Source organism: Eretmochelys imbricata, chromosome 2, assembly GCF_965152235.1.
Source record: "Eretmochelys imbricata isolate rEreImb1 chromosome 2, rEreImb1.hap1, whole genome shotgun sequence".
In the NCBI taxonomy this organism is placed as follows: domain Eukaryota; kingdom Metazoa; phylum Chordata; order Testudines; family Cheloniidae; genus Eretmochelys; species Eretmochelys imbricata.
In genome coordinates, this window is record NC_135573.1 from 187,748,727 (window position 1) to 187,764,645 (window position 15,919).

Below are 15,919 nucleotides of genomic sequence, written 5' to 3' on the forward strand. Positions count from 1 at the left end.
TCCTGTTGAGGGGCCTACATTGTTCTAATACTGCACAAGTGGCAATTACTTAGAGCTGAGTTGCTCCACTCTCTCTGTCTGGTCTTAAACATAGAGCATGTCAATCATGGGAGACAGACAGGCTTATGGCTAAGACAACTTTGATGAGAACTAACTACCATTCAGTCAGATGGTTTCAGTATCTGAGCTTTATTCTGTCCTCAGGATGATAGAGCTAGGATGCTTTTGTAGCAGCCATTAGAGTAAAGTCTTGAGATAAGGAAAGTAACCCAGGATTATGAACATTTTAGATAATCAAATGTTGCATTTAAAGTAGACTTCAAACTGTTTTATGTTTGATAGTTACGGTTATCACAGGAACCATAATTCAACCTATCTAGAAAGCTCTCAATTCCCACAAGGATCAGCTGTTGAGTATGGAAACATCATTTTACACCATGCTTATCACAATAGTATCAGGAACCTCACAAGATTACAAAACACAAACTAAAGCTAGATGAGCCCTTACCCTGCCATGACCTCCGTACAGGCAGGTTCCCGAGAACATGAAGGTTCATTGCATGAACAAGGCCCCACAGCATAAAGAGTCATTGATACTTAGATTTTAATTCCTCTTCCTCACAAGCTTGATTTGGTGAATTAAAATAAAAAAAAAAACCCACCCTCATTTCTTAGGCTAGTTGCTAATTCCCAGAAGTGCACATTACTGTGGAAAGGTTAATGCAAATAGCTAAGTCTCCCACTTCTTTCTGAAAGAGGTGAGATTTGTGATCGCTCCTGTGTGAAGGGAGTTCTACAGAAATGGCCCGCACTCTGAGAAAACTGTGTTGTCCCACTCCCACAAGTCCCACTCTTCTTTAACCGTTCCAAAGATCCTGATAAATGCTGCTGCTGTGATTGGTCATAGTTACACAGAGATAAGTGATCCAAGACCCATCCTATTTAGGACATCATAAAATCAGCCAAGGGCTCCTGAATTGTCAGAATGCCAGCGTGGTGAGCAGAGCATCAGGGTGATACGTTTACATAAACCTGAATTGCATATGTATTGTACTTTGTATTGCAGCATATGGTGTTAATTTTAATGCCTTAAAATGTAACCACACACAACAGCAGTTCTGTAAAACTGGCATCATGAAGTTCTGAGGTTTGTATGTATCAATGATTCCAGGTCAAATGTGCTCAGCTTACAAGTAAAGGGGGAGGAGGTGGTTCCACCTCCCAGTCTTGAAAACATAACCTGGGATTTGAAAATGTCTGTGCTTTTTCTGGGCCATGCATCAACACAGCTAATAAAAGCATAGTTTCTTTAAGTACTGACTAAAATAACTTTTTTGCTAGTAAAGTAATTAGAAAGCTCTCAATTCCCACAAGGAGCAGATGTTGAGAATAGGGACATCATTTTAGAAAATGACTTTTCTAACCATAACTGCAGCATAATACTCCCAAGGAGGCCATGTTATGGTTGCTGTGGGGCCACAGTTTCCTGACTTTCATAAGATTAAAATCTCAAGTCTAACATTTTATTAAAAGTTGTTTTAAGGCATTTACATTGCAAATTCAAATAAACACCCTGCTAAGTCAGAAAGGGCACTCACCGGTCCCTGACCTATGTTAACCACACTAGCATCTCTGTCATAAATATAAAGGGAAGGGTAAACCCTGTTAAAATCCCTCCTGGACAGAGGAAAAATCCTCTCACCTGTAAAGGGTTAAGAAGCTAAAGGTAACCTTGCTGGCACCTGACCAAAATGACCAATGAGGAGACAAGATACTTTCAAAAGCTGGGAGGAGGGAGAGAAACAAAGGGTCTGTGTCTAAGCTGCTTTTGCCAGGGATAGACCAGGAATAGAGTCTTAGAACTTTTAGTAAGTAATCTAGCTAGGTATGTGTTAGATTATGATTTCTTTAAATGGCTGAGAAAAGAACTGTGCTGAATAGAATGACTATTTCTGTCTGTGTGTCTTTTTTGTAACTTAAGGTTTTGCCTAGAGGGATTCTCTATGTTTTGAATCTAATTACCCTGTAAGGTATCTACCATCCTGATTTTACAGGGGTGATTCTTTTACTTCTATCTACTTCTATTTCTATTAAAAGTCTTCTTGTAAGAAAACTGAATGCTTTCTCATTGTTCTCAGATCCAAGGGTTTGGGTCTGTGATCACCTATGCAAATTGGTGAGGATTTTTACCAAACCTTTCCCAGGAAGTGGGGTGCAAGGGTTGGGAGGATTTGGGGGGGAAAGACGTGTCCAAACTACGTTTCCCAGTAAACCCAGTTAGAGTTTGGTGGTGGCAGTGGATATTCTAAGGACAATGGATAAAATTAATTTGTACCTTGCGTAAGTTTTAACCTACGCTGGTAAAAGTAAGCTTAGGAGGTTTTCCTGCAGGTCCCCACATCTGTACCCTAGAGTTCAGAGTGGGGGAGGAACCTTGACAATCTCCCAAAAAAACAAAACAAAACAAAAAAAAAACAATGCCACTCCTCAACATACCCACAAATACACACACACCAATAGCATGTTTCAGAGTAACAGCCGTGTTAGTCTGTATTCGCAAAAAGAAAAGGAGTACTTGTGGCACCTTAGAGACTAACCAATTTATTTGAGCATGAGCTTTCGTGAGCTACAGCTCATGAAGTGAGCTGTAGCTCACGAAAGCTCATGCTCAAATAAATTGGTTAGTCTCTAAGGTGCCACAAGTACTCCTTTTCTTTTTACTAATAGCATGGAGATTATTTCTTCCCCTACCAATTATGAATTCTTCCATTTGGTAGATGCTTTATTTTTCTCTCCTTTTATTTCTAAATAACAAGAAACAAAGACCTTTTTTAGTTTACTTTATACCTTCAATTTTTATTAAATCATTTTCAATACAAGTTATACTATTCATGAACAGTGTCTCAGGTTTCATTTACTTGTTTGAATCACAGGGACTGAATTTCATTTTATTTTTTGTTGGTTAGGTCTTTCTTCCTAATGAGTGTCCTATGTGGAGAGCTGGTGGGGATTCTAAGTTATTAATTTGTTTGCTGAAAGCAGCAAATACTACTGTTGCTTTAAAAAAACACCACCACAACTCAGGTCTTTTTTCTAGTTCCTTGACGTTTCTCTTCTCCCACCCCTTAGATTTCATGCATTTCTCTTTCCCCTTTATTTCTCTGCATTTTCCTCCTACTCCCCTTTATTACAGTCTATCTACTCTTTGGAGAAATGGTTTCCACGATCTTTACTTGATCCTTCCTCAAAGGCCCATAAGTGCAGAAACCTTGTATCAAGACATGGAGGACTGGATGTGGCTCTCTCCACAGTTCATCAATGCTACTTCAATTAATCAGAAGATACATGGCTAGAGAGCGGTATGTGTTCTCCTCAACATACAGCAAAGGAGTATGTTCCTCACAGTGCTCTTAGCCTTAAGTGGTCCAGAAAGCGGACTTGGTCCTTACATAATATGCTGCAAAAGCTTTTTGGGGCAGGGACTCAATTTTTGTTTTGTGTTTGTGCAATGCCTAGAGCTATGGGGTCCTCTGCCATAACTAGGGCTCCTAAGCACTATGGTAATACAAATAATAAACAACAACAACCAGCACCACTCCCCACTCCCTTGATCAGTGTCCTTTTTCTTTCCTTTGTCTCTTCCCTTCCGCACTCTCTCACCAATACCTTTCAGATCCATCTCCCTTTAGGCGGGATCGACATTGTTTCCTTAGCATCAGAAGAGCAAAGGGTGATGTGATTTTCATGCTGCTGTTCTGCTAGGAAGGCACTATGTACAGGAAAAACAGCTGGGCACAATTTTTCTACAGGGTATTTCTAAAATGTTTCAAAAATACATATTGGAATCCTCTTTCAAATTTGGACTCCTAAACATAAACTGGTGGAAGTTTTGATAATCAGACTAGATTGTCTAATGGTCCCTTCTGGCCTAAAAAAAATAAAAACCTATGAACAATAGTGTTTATTTTTAACTGGTGCTAGAGTGTCAGCAGAATTTTAGAAAATATATATTTGTGTGTGTGTCAGTTTTTAAAATGCAAACTTTCCTGTAAGTTTGCTGAGAACAAGAGTGTGAATTAAAGAAAAAAAAATGAATATCCAGGTAACATTTTTTTTTAAAAGCTAACAGTTTTTTGGCCTAAAGAACCTGACATCATTCCCTTAATGTTATCATGCCCTAGTTTTTGTGGTGTCAGTTATTCAAACTTAACATATAATGAAGAGTATTTCATTAATATTTGACTCTCTGTGAAAGGGGGACAAATTCATCCCTAATACAAGCACTGTGAATCATCAGGGATGTGTACTTAAAAGAGCAAATTGAGATAAAGGTTAGTTGAAGTAAAATATTTCACGTTAGTTCTTTTTAAAAAATTTCTCATTCCTTACCATGAAAAGCAACATATACACACAATTTCTAAACTTCATTGACTCTTCAGTTTGTTTGTTTTTTACACTCACATATGTTGGGGATCAAAAACATTATGTCAGCATCGAAGAACTAGATGTAACCAAACTACAGACTGGTAAATTTAAACAAATTTTACACTGTGTTTGCATCTACCAGTAAGCACCTTGTTTAGGGTTACAACGAATCTTAATCTAAAGCAGAGATCTCAAACTCAAATCACCAGGAGGGCCACATCACTGAAACCTTTCCACACAAAGATACAAAAGCCCCACCCCCACCCCACCCCTTTCATGAGGCCCTGCCCCCGCCAACCCCTTCCCCAAATCCCCGCCCCCGTCTGTTCTCCGCCTCCTCCCCGAGCACGCCTCGTCCCCGCTCCTCCTCCCTCCCTCCTGGAAAGTCCTAAGCACCACCAAACAGTTGTTTGGTGGCGGGAAGTGCTAGGAGGTAGGCGGAGGAGCAGGGACACAGCACACTCGGCGGGGGAGGGGAGCTTGGCTGCCGGTGAAGTTGGTGCCTATTGTGGGCTGCAGGAAATAACTCCGCGAGCCGCATCCATGTGTTTGAGACCCCTGATCTAAAGGGACAGGAGCTCTCTCTAATAACTCCTGCTCCTTCCTCCTTTCTCATTTTTTCCCCTTAGTGTGACTTTAAATCAAAAGCTTTCTAAAAGGAAATGGAAACGTCAGGCCTCCTGTATATTTTCTCCACCAGAAAGAGATATTCTTGTTTCCTTGTGATATTACTAAGAGCATGTCTTCACTAGCAATGTTAAAGTGCTGCTGCAGCTATAAAAAAAAAAAAAAAATCCACCTCCACAAGGGGAGTAGCTGATCCCAGCACTGGTGCACTGTCTACACTGCCACTTTACAGAGCTGAAACTTGCAGCACTCAGGGGGGTGTTTTTTCACATCCCTGGTCGAGAAATTTGCAGCGCAGATAAGGCCTAAGTGACCCTCAGAATTGTTTGAAGTTTACAACGTCTCAAAATGCTATGCAGTTAGGAGACTGCTCTGCCCAAGAAGGTTGGTAAGACAAGACAAAGACAATCACCTCCAGTATCGTTACCAACTGATTTAAACTGAGACAAATCTGTCAACGTAATTGAACCTAAAAATTATCTCTCAGCTAATCTCTTTATGCTATCAATAAGCCTCTTAACTGAATAGACAAAAAGCAGGCTCACTACAGAACATGACTTTTTGTACTGTAATCAATAGGGTCCAATAAAATGAAGAACACTAACAAATAAGAGCTCAAATACAGTGAGGCCAACTTCAGTCACAGAGTTTAGTGTTAATTCTTAGAAAAATTATTAATTCATGAGCCACATGATGAAATTATGCAACACAGAAGTGTTCTTATAACCCTTGATCAGTTTACAAATGTAAACCTATCCCATAACTGTACCTTAAGAAAGAAGAACTATGTGGCCTGAGCACGGATCTATGACATAGGTTACATGATGAAAACTAAAGTACACACGCTCTACATTCTTAAAGGGCCACAGAATCTAGATAAGTGTAAACTATGTTTCTTCCTGAAGCTCCAGAAAAAAGAAAAAGCTACTAGGATTTTTACAATAGTGATGTAAACTGTTACTGTGCCTTAAGAACTCTGTATCAAGCGAAGTACTAAGCAAACTGGCTTTGCATTAGATTCTAAATATTATTTTAAAAAGTATAAATTAACCAGAGGTTCATTCTTGAGATGGTATTTTGCTCTCCAGCCCTGAACCTACAATTGGATCTTTGCAGATGGACACTTATGGCAGGGCAGTGCTCCAGTGAAGTAAGGGGTCTGCCAGTGAGGATCCAACTGTAGGATTGGGGCCCATAATTGTACCTTCAAGACATAAGTATTTTAGGTTGCAAAAAATTTTTAGAATTTCACTATTAAGAAGTTTAGTACATTGTGAGTGAGCATTGCTTTGGGCTGAGATACCACATCTGTTAAGATGTTTAGTTACTGGAAAGTATTTCTTTCATGTTATATTTTTATGATCTCTACGTAACCCTATTTAATCTGCAGTTTCTAATGTAATCTACTCCTTTCAAGAACTGATAGGCTGCATACAAGCAACAATCCATCTACTGCAGCATCTTTGTTTTTCTCTATTTCACCGGGAGGAGTTACCAACATATTTGGTCAGTTTAAGTGCATTCATTCTTTCATCTGGATCTTTGTGGTGTAGGTAAACCTTCTACAGAGGAAGAATGGAAATTTGCTTTCCAAAATGCACTGAGTTCTAATCTTCTTGAATAGTGTACAAGTGTATAGTAACAATAGTACCATGGTCAACATATTAAAAACATAACAGGACTTTTAGTTTCATATGAGAAATCATAGAAGTAGGACATCACACTTATATATCCCATCATACACTGGTAAGGAATTCCCATGAAAACAGGCAAAACACTAGGCCAAATTCTTCACTGATGTAACTCCATGGAAGTCACCTGAGTTATACCTGTGGAGAATCTGGCCCCTTATTTTTAGGTACTCAGACTAGTATCAAAGAAAGCACCAATTTATGGTAAATGAAACAGCAAATATATCTTTTCAAGATTTGAAATTCCAAAAGTGTACCAAAATCTGGATTTTTAGGTTTTCATTAGCAAAATGCCCATTGTTGAAATTTAGTTATAAACACTCACACACAAACAACTGTGTCTATGCTTAACTAATGCATTTTGGAATATCTCCTACCACTGCATGTCCACCATTGACAAAAGACAGCCTGTAGATCCAGACGACAGCGATAAGAAAAATGCCCATATCCTGTATATATTAGAACTCCCAACAGTGAGTTCTTGAAAAATGCTAGTGTAGAAATCTGACTGGTACATGTAAGTGTGAACTTGATTGTTGAAAAAATATTTTCCCCCTTCTTGCTGCCTCTCATTCTCCCTTACTCCTTAATGCTGCCTGTTAAAAACAAGACAGCAGTTTTGGTTTTAAGTCTTCTTACCTTTGCTGCCACAGAGGTATCAATTTACCCATTCCAATGCTAAGCTACACTTAAGGCTAAATTTTCAGAAGTACTCCACTCCCAGCAGCTCCCACTTTGGCCATTTAATTTAGGTGCTTAAATGGCAGCTGAGTTATTTTGAAAGTCTGGTCTGTTCTCTGCCATGCAATCTCAGCACTTTCCCACAATTGGTCCCACATTGATGCAGCTCCACCTGTGAAAATGCTAGTTTAGGTCAGATGCAGGGTTGTGGTTGTTTTTAAGCCCATTTATCATCTAATCGTACATTAATTGTTTTGTTCAAATCTTGTTCTTCTATCACACAAGCAAGTGGGGCACAGTGTGTCAGGACTCAAAAAGGAAGCCACATCCAAGGATGTGGAAAGAGCTAGAATCACATTAGGTTGATAGTCTGTGAAAGCAGCAGGCCTGATCATGGATTCTCACTCCTGTAAGAGAGCAGTGGAGAGTTAGGGACTAAGAAGCAGCAGAAGGAACAGAGGCTGAGTTAGGAACTAAGAATGGCAGCGGTAATAAACTGAATATTAGACCACGTTTCTTAATCTGATTTTGCTTTCTTAACTGTCAAAGAGCAATTACACTTTTGTATTGGTGGAAAGTTCAAATTCCATTTAGTCAATCAACTCCCTTCTGCATTTCCACAAACATGAAGGGTCACTAATTGATACTTAGGTGCCATCTTAATATCCTGTTAAGATGCATAGGGAGCTCATACATCATTTGCTATTACTTCAGTACATATGGTTCCAGATTAAGCTGGCTTTATTTTCAAAGGTTCTAAGAATTTTCCTACAACTCCCATTGAAATCAGCAGGCATTGCAATCAGCATATTTGAAAATCATGCCAAACATGACAACAATAATGCATCTGTTTACATGTGTGGCTATGCGAATATGGCTGATACACCATTATGTTAGACTATGCCAAATAAGGCTTCCTAAACCAGGGTCAAACCCTGGTTACAACATATGGGTCCAATCTTGATCCATGATTCTAAATCCATTGCCAAAGATATCCATGCAACTACAAGGACTGGAACTTTAAAAAAACAAAGAACAAACTTCAGTGGAAAGTTAGCTCCATCTATACCTGGGAAGCTTAATGTTTAATTCAATCTGCTAACTCATGTAAAAGCGACAATCTGCCTTTTCTTAACTAGGATTTCACCCCAAGTTATGAATACATCTGTTTTCCTAGTAAAGAGACAGTCACTGAGAACAGAAGAGCAATAGTTGCAATCATGTTTAAACACTTAACGATAGCCTGGTTCGAACACAGTTTTCCACATCGACATGGACAGGGACTGTTTTGGTTTGAGACCTGTATTAGAACCATGTTACAAAGTACCTGGGAAATATATGGTTTGTCAAACCTGGTACCCAAGCAGTTGGGAAAATATCCCTGTCCATGGCAGTTAGGGAAAGTGTTCAAGAACATTGCTAGCAACAACCATATAATATTTAAACGCAATCCTGGCTAACACAGTTCAGCTCCATCATGGACGGGGCTGGAGACCTAATGTAGATTACAAAACAAACCATATATAAAGCATAGTAGTGCAACATGGTTAGGAACTGTGGAGCTGGTTAGAACACATTTCCTGGTTGTTTTCTGAGAGGCAGGCTAAAGTAAGATTACAGATTCTGAAGGAAACATCAAGTTCTACATGATGGCCTTAATTCCACCTACTCATGAACAGGTGTGAATGGTGAGGAAGGAAAAAATCAGGGTTCCTGCCTTTTAACAGATGTACCAGTTTCTTTGGGACATTCTTCCCCCACCCCATAAAAATATACTTGACTAGACAGAATGTTTGGAGATTGTTTAACATTTTAGAGGGAGGCACACTTCTGAGCACTAAGAAATGTATAAGAGTGCATGATCTTTTATAATTACCACCAGCTTAAAAATGAAGGAACTTAGATTAATATTTAAAAGTTTCATGAATTGTGGAGGAGTATTTGCACAAATGCAGATCCCCCTTACGGACAAACAGAGAAGCAACATCAGCCTGCCTGTAAATAATTCACAAGGCCCAGTTTTGCAAGCAATTCTTGTGTTTCAGGTTAGGTAAACACAGAATAGAATTAAACGGTGTTCTTCCAAAGGGGAGGTGCCAAAGAGCACAGAAAGCAAGAGACGCTGTTCTAGCTATTTCAAACCAGGGCTCCTTGAAGGTCGGCCCAGTGTCATATGGTTTAGAGTAGCGGTTCAGGAAACAGAGCCTGGATCTGGCTCAGCGACACCATGCTGGCTGCGAACTAATGCAGAAGGCCCCTTTGCCGCTTCCTCAGGCGCTGAGAAGGACATCTGCACAGCCATCCAGCCCCCCGGCCGCAGTCCCGGCTGCGCCTCTACACCTGAGCCCTGGAAGGAAGAGGCCAGGAGCCACAGGACGAGCAATCAATGGGTTCGCGTCCCTCCAAACCGCAGCACAGGAGGGACCGCCAGCGCCGCCGCCACCGCCGGGAGAGGAAGTGAAGGGCAAACAAAACATGATACCCAAATAGCGCGAAACCGGCTAGGACACTCCACGGGCTTCACCCGGGGGGATGCCCGTGACCCCCCTCCCACATGCGCAAGCAGTGATTGCAAACGAAGAGGAAGAGCCACTCACCAGATTGCCCGCGCACAAGCCGCGGCGGGGCGAGCAGCTGCAGGGGTTCTCTTGGCGCCGCGCTGCCGCCGTTCGCGCCTGTGGATCCGGCGCCGGGCGTGAGGCGTGCAGCTGCCCAGGGGCGGCGGGGCCGGGGAGAAGGGCCGCTCGGCTTCCCCTTGGCCGCGGCGGGCGGTGCTGCAGCCGCCTCCCGCTTTCAGGCTGCACACGGAGAAGGGCGGGGGGACGCTGGAGCGGGGGGACCGCAAGCACCTCCCTGCCCGCGAGAACCCGCGCACGGCGGCATACAGGCAACCGGCCGGCAGCGCACGTGGGACAAGCCCTCCTGGGGCGGCGGCTGCTGCTGCTGCTGCGGGCGGACAGCGTCCGCGGCGCGATCCCGGCACCCTGACGCCCTACCCCGGCCGGGCTATGGGCTGGGCGGGCTCCCGCTGTCCTCCCCTCCCGGCCGGGCTACGCCGTGGCGCTCGGACTATGGACCGGGGTCCTCGCCTCCGCCTCGGGCTTGCAGCGTCCTGGGGCCGGGCTCCCGATGCAACTGTGCCCGGGGGCGCTGAGCGGCTCCGGCCTCTGCACCCTGGCGGGGGCGCTTCAGCAGCCAAAGGCACGGGTGGCGCAAGCGGCTTCGCTCACCCTCGCGCTCCGGTTCCCGCCGGGCCCTGAGCTTGTTCCTCAGTCGCTGCCCGGCTCGCTCATCTTCCCCCGCCCATTACCTCATCCCACACAGGCCCCGCCGCCGCCGGCGGCAGCTGCTCCGGGGGGTGGGGACTGTGTGCGGGGAGTAGCTAGGCAACTGCTTCCAATACACCAGCTCACGGGGAGCGCACTCGTTGGACGGAGTAAGTGACCTTCATGCTCGAGCGGAGGCATCAGCGGCACAAAGCGGCTCCACTCTTAACGTCTGTAAAAGAGAATCAAAAGTGCGAAGGGCTGTGAAGCCGTAGGGCACCTCACCAATGCCCGGGGCTAACGGGACAGAGGGGTTTAAAATAGTCCCGTGAAAAGCAGGGTTTTGTTGTTGTTTTTCAATAAACATCGCGAGGGGAGCATTTGTATCCGAAACATGCATCGCTGTGTCCGTTTGTAAGAACCTGGAGGTGACTATCAACACAAAACTAAATAGAAGAGTTTGTTCACTGCTCCTCGCTCATAAAAGACACAATAATAACCATAATTAAAAGTAACTGGACGTTAACGATTCTTTCAGTGTTAATCATCAACGTTATTATGTTAAAATGCTCTTGAAACTGTTTTAAACCTGATAGTGTCCTTTTAAGGTGCTTATTCAGGGGGGAGAGAAATTGATTTGAAAGTGCTACATTATGTTAGCATGACCTGAATAATAACCGTATGGCACATTTCATCCCGAAGTACAGTACAACTCAAGCTAATTTATGCTGGTGAGCCCCCTGCATCTGTCTTGAGGTGCAAGGTTCCATTCAATTTGTAAAAATCAGCCTGCAGCACTGGGATCTATCTATTCAATCCTGCAAAGACTCACATGTATGCTTAACTTTAGACACTGAATAGTCCCATAGGTGACTACAAATGGGATTACTTCCAGGGTGTACAGTTAAGCATGCACATAAATCCTTGAGGGATCTGGGCCCTGCATGCGTTAGCACCACTGAAAAACAGCTATTTTTGAGGTAGAGAGAGACATCCAAACAGCACAGAGCATAACAGGTAGAGGAGAGGAAACGTTTGGCCTAGGACAGCAAGGGCAAATTCCTATCACTAATGTCCATGCGGAGCACACAGGATTGTTTTTAAAGTTCTCATTCAAAAGACCCAAATAGAGGAAATAAATTTGTTTATCTCAGAAGGATCTCAGATAATAGTGAGATGACAGTCATGTGGTTTCAGTTAATCTAGGCTTTACAAACCTGATCTTTAGATCACTAAACCGTGCTAATTTTGAATAAAACCAAGAATACAAATACTACAGTATTCCAGAATTCTGGTACAAAAACAACTGTTTTGCACTTGCTACAGTAACACCCCTGGATGGTATTGTAAAAAAATGGCTAGTTGTACCACTGTCCTCTGCTGGAAAGGATCAGCACTTCAGTTGTTTATCATAGTGCTATACTGCTAATGGAGGCTATTATACTTTAGGCCAAATATTAGGAGCCTGTGCTTTGGAAGGAGGAAGAAAAAATCTGAATATTGTCCCACTATTGCCATAAGGTTTAGAATGACTCCAGTGTGCAGCATTATGTCAGTGACAACTGTGAAGTTTCTAGGCAGTCACAGATTTGTTACAGTATTATAGGAGTATGTTGGGTGGTGGTAAAGCATGATGATGTTATTCCCATGTCATGCACTCTGAGTAATCAGGAAAAAATTGGATTCCAGACGTGAGTTATTTTCTCACTGAGAGATAAATGGGTTGGCACAAATACAAGGTTCCTCTATTCCTAGTCTAATTTATTGACAAGTTTGTGCACTCCTTAAAATTAGATGGAACAAGCAAAGAGCAGTTTATCACTCAAGAGATGGAACATCAGTTTCAGGCCTCAAGCAAAACAGCTAGATGTTCAAGTGTCCAACAGCACTGTATTCCTGTGACTGCTGCCTTGCCCAGGACAATGCTTCCACTCCTGTGGTTCTCTCTTCCCTCTCCAAATATATTAAGTCCTTTAGGTTTAGGCTTTACCCTCCAGACAGTTGGTAAGTATCACTCAGAACCACTTCAAGCTTGGAGTTGATTTGTCTGCATCTATAGCTTAGATATAAACTTCCCCAAGAATTAGAGAAAGGTGTTATAGCTGGAGTGGTAGCTATAATGTTTAGTAAAGAATTTGTATAGTACTAAGGGTTAGGAGCCTCAGTCATGGACCAGGACCCCATTGTTCAGATGCTGCACAAACACAAAATAAAAATACATTTACAAATAAGTAACTAAATAACTTACACTCTAAGTAGAATTAAGATTGCATTTGCATTTCCATTATAATCCTCTGCTTCCAGCTACTCATAGATTTTTGAAACATTCGTTTTTCAGGCTAAAATGTTCTGGGCTTGTTCTCTGCCCAAAAATGAATTTTTATTTACGTTTGATTTAAAAAAATGTTTCAGTCGTTTTTGAGCAAGAGGTGAGTAATAAAAAGAAAGAGACCGTCACCATTCTCTTATGAATAAATGCAACCACCTTTTATGCACAGCACTAATGTGGAAACTGGGAGTGGGAAGCTGTAATTTGGAAGAAAAAAAAATTTACTGAGGATAAGTGCCTCTGACCCTGCTGGTGAAAACTCATTGTGATTTGGTTGAATACTGAGGGTTTGAAAAACACACTTTGTGCATGCACAGTACATTCAGAATGACTGTTCAGCTAGTTTTACCAGTGTTATAAATGAAGGAATACTGAGCAGTGGCTAACTTGGACCTTGCTTACACTGGAAACTTACATTTTGTTGGAACACATGTTAATTAACATGATGCTAAACAGCCAGTCCAAGACTTTAACTAGAGTTAACTATCACCAGCTGACAGGAGGTTAAACACCACAGTTTTTGTTTACACTGAGTGCTAAGTCATGTTTAATATCCTGTTAGTTAACATTCGTTTTAATAATCAGATTTTCTAACACAGAAGAGACATTACATGTGCAATGAAGGAGGTAGGGATGCTGCATAGCAAGGTACGAGGAAGCTCATGAATTTGACAGTATAGCAACTACAAAGTATATTACTGAGCCTCAGCTTTTCTATCTATCAAATAGCGATAATAATCCTTAGTTACTTATTAGTTCACAGTGGTGTTGAAAGAATTAATCAGTTACTTATTATATAAAAGTTTACTAACATAAAATGCTATCTAAATATGAAATAGTATTATTCTTAGTTTGGGGGCAGGCTTTACTATTCAAAAGGATAACAGTTGGAGGGCCCAATTGTCACCTCAGAGGCTGAGGGGTAGCCACATTATCCTGTCAAAGCCTGACGCAACAGAAATAGGACTTTCTCACAAGCCCTAACAAAACATCTATTTCACACTGGATGTGCTTAGAGGTGTAATTGAGGTATTAATATATTCCCTCCCATATTTACCATTACATCACCTCATTTGTATAGTGTCTCTCATTCTGGTAACTAAATTAAGATGACTAGATATTTAAAGTTAAAAAGATGGCTTCCTGTTATTTCTCTACTTTCTCTCCCAGTCCTTCAATATGCTTCTTAGTCCCTCTTCCCTCACACTGTCTTCTCCTTCCTCTTTCTAACACACTCATTCATTCTATATTTAGTTTCCTTACTCATCCTTCTGACACAGATGTCTATATTCCTTGAGCACTAGCTAATAATATCCAGTCTTCTCTAGTGTATTTTTCAGTGATCAACATTGACTTTTTCCGCACATTCCTCATTCTTTCTTTGTAGTGCGATTTCTTTTATGGATTCTCTAAAATAATCAAAGAACACAATATTCCTTTAACAGCAGCATTCAAGAGGAATTGTAGAAGAACAAACTGTAGTTTGCCAACTGAAGATCCAGAAAGATCAAGGTGTCATTTAGATATTAAATCTCATGGTTTTAATCCCAGAGATCTGGTGATTATTTTAAGATAGGATTTCTCAAATAGGAAATCATGTCAAAATCACCAAAACCTGGCAGACAATAGGACCCAGGGATAAACAGAAGAGGGAAGAAGAAGCTCTGCTTTCTCCTTTTCCTCATGTTGCTACCAGCTTGCTTCTTGGCCTTGCTTCCCCCACCTCCATTCCTTCTTCATGCACTGAACCCTGCTCCAGAGACCTGCCCCTTAAAAAAGTGTTTATAAACAGTTTGCGCTGACCCAATGACTCCTGCTGCACTCATTGCCTTCCTACCCTGTTTAAACACTAGTTCCTTGAGTGTTTTGATAGCTTTCCAAAGGGGGCATTATAGTGTGATAGTATGCTTATGTATAAGGTAATGTCTAGAAAGTTGGAACTTAAAGAGTTCTACTTTCCAGGAAGTGCTTGATGAGAGATAACACTCTATGTGGATCAAGGAATAAAGCCTGAATGTTGTACTTTCTTCTCTCCCTCTCCTTTTGTTCTTGAACACTGCATATGTCTGAAATGAGTTGGCTTCTGCAGGTATGTGAAATATGAAACTAAGAATATTGCAACGCAATACAACACAAAAAACAACCAACAAAACAAACAACCCCCCCCCCCCAAAGAGACTATAATAATCATGGTGGCATACCAGATTCCTGTCCCAAGGCAGATGAAGATGAACGGGGATGTGTTCAGAAACTGCACATTCTTTAGATCACAATGGGAAAATTGTAAAATTGCAACAGAGCTGGATAAAAAGGAAAACAAAAGAAGAGCATCCACACTATTAACTGTACAGGCAATCCTCAGACTTACGACACAATTGGTTCCTCAAAATTGCATCTTAAGTTGAAACATCATAACTCAGAACCGCAATCCACTCCATTGCAGGACCAAGCGTCGTAAAGTCGAAACCAATGTCGTAAGTCGAATCAGGGTGTCAGCTCAGAAATGTTGTAAGTGTGTTCGTTGTAAGTCAAACATCGTAAAGTCAAGAACTGCCTGTAATGGGCAAAAGCTGCCACATGCTCTAACAGCATCTGGATATATCAGCACCAGACCTGGAAGATCCATGTAAAATCCTGGAAGTACTCCATAATTATTTTCAAAGCACAAAAAATGTCATATCCACTACAGTCTAATAATAATAATTCCATATAATTGAAAACAGAAGCTCTTTCAAGAATATATTGGAGACCATTCTGGAAAAGAAGCCTGTATCTGGAAAGCCAGAGATGCCATATTCTGGCCAAATATGACCAAGGATATCACAGACCTAATGAGCAGGTGTGATACCTGGGGTGCGGGGGGAGGAGTGAGGGGGGAGGGGAGGATGATGCAGGCCAAG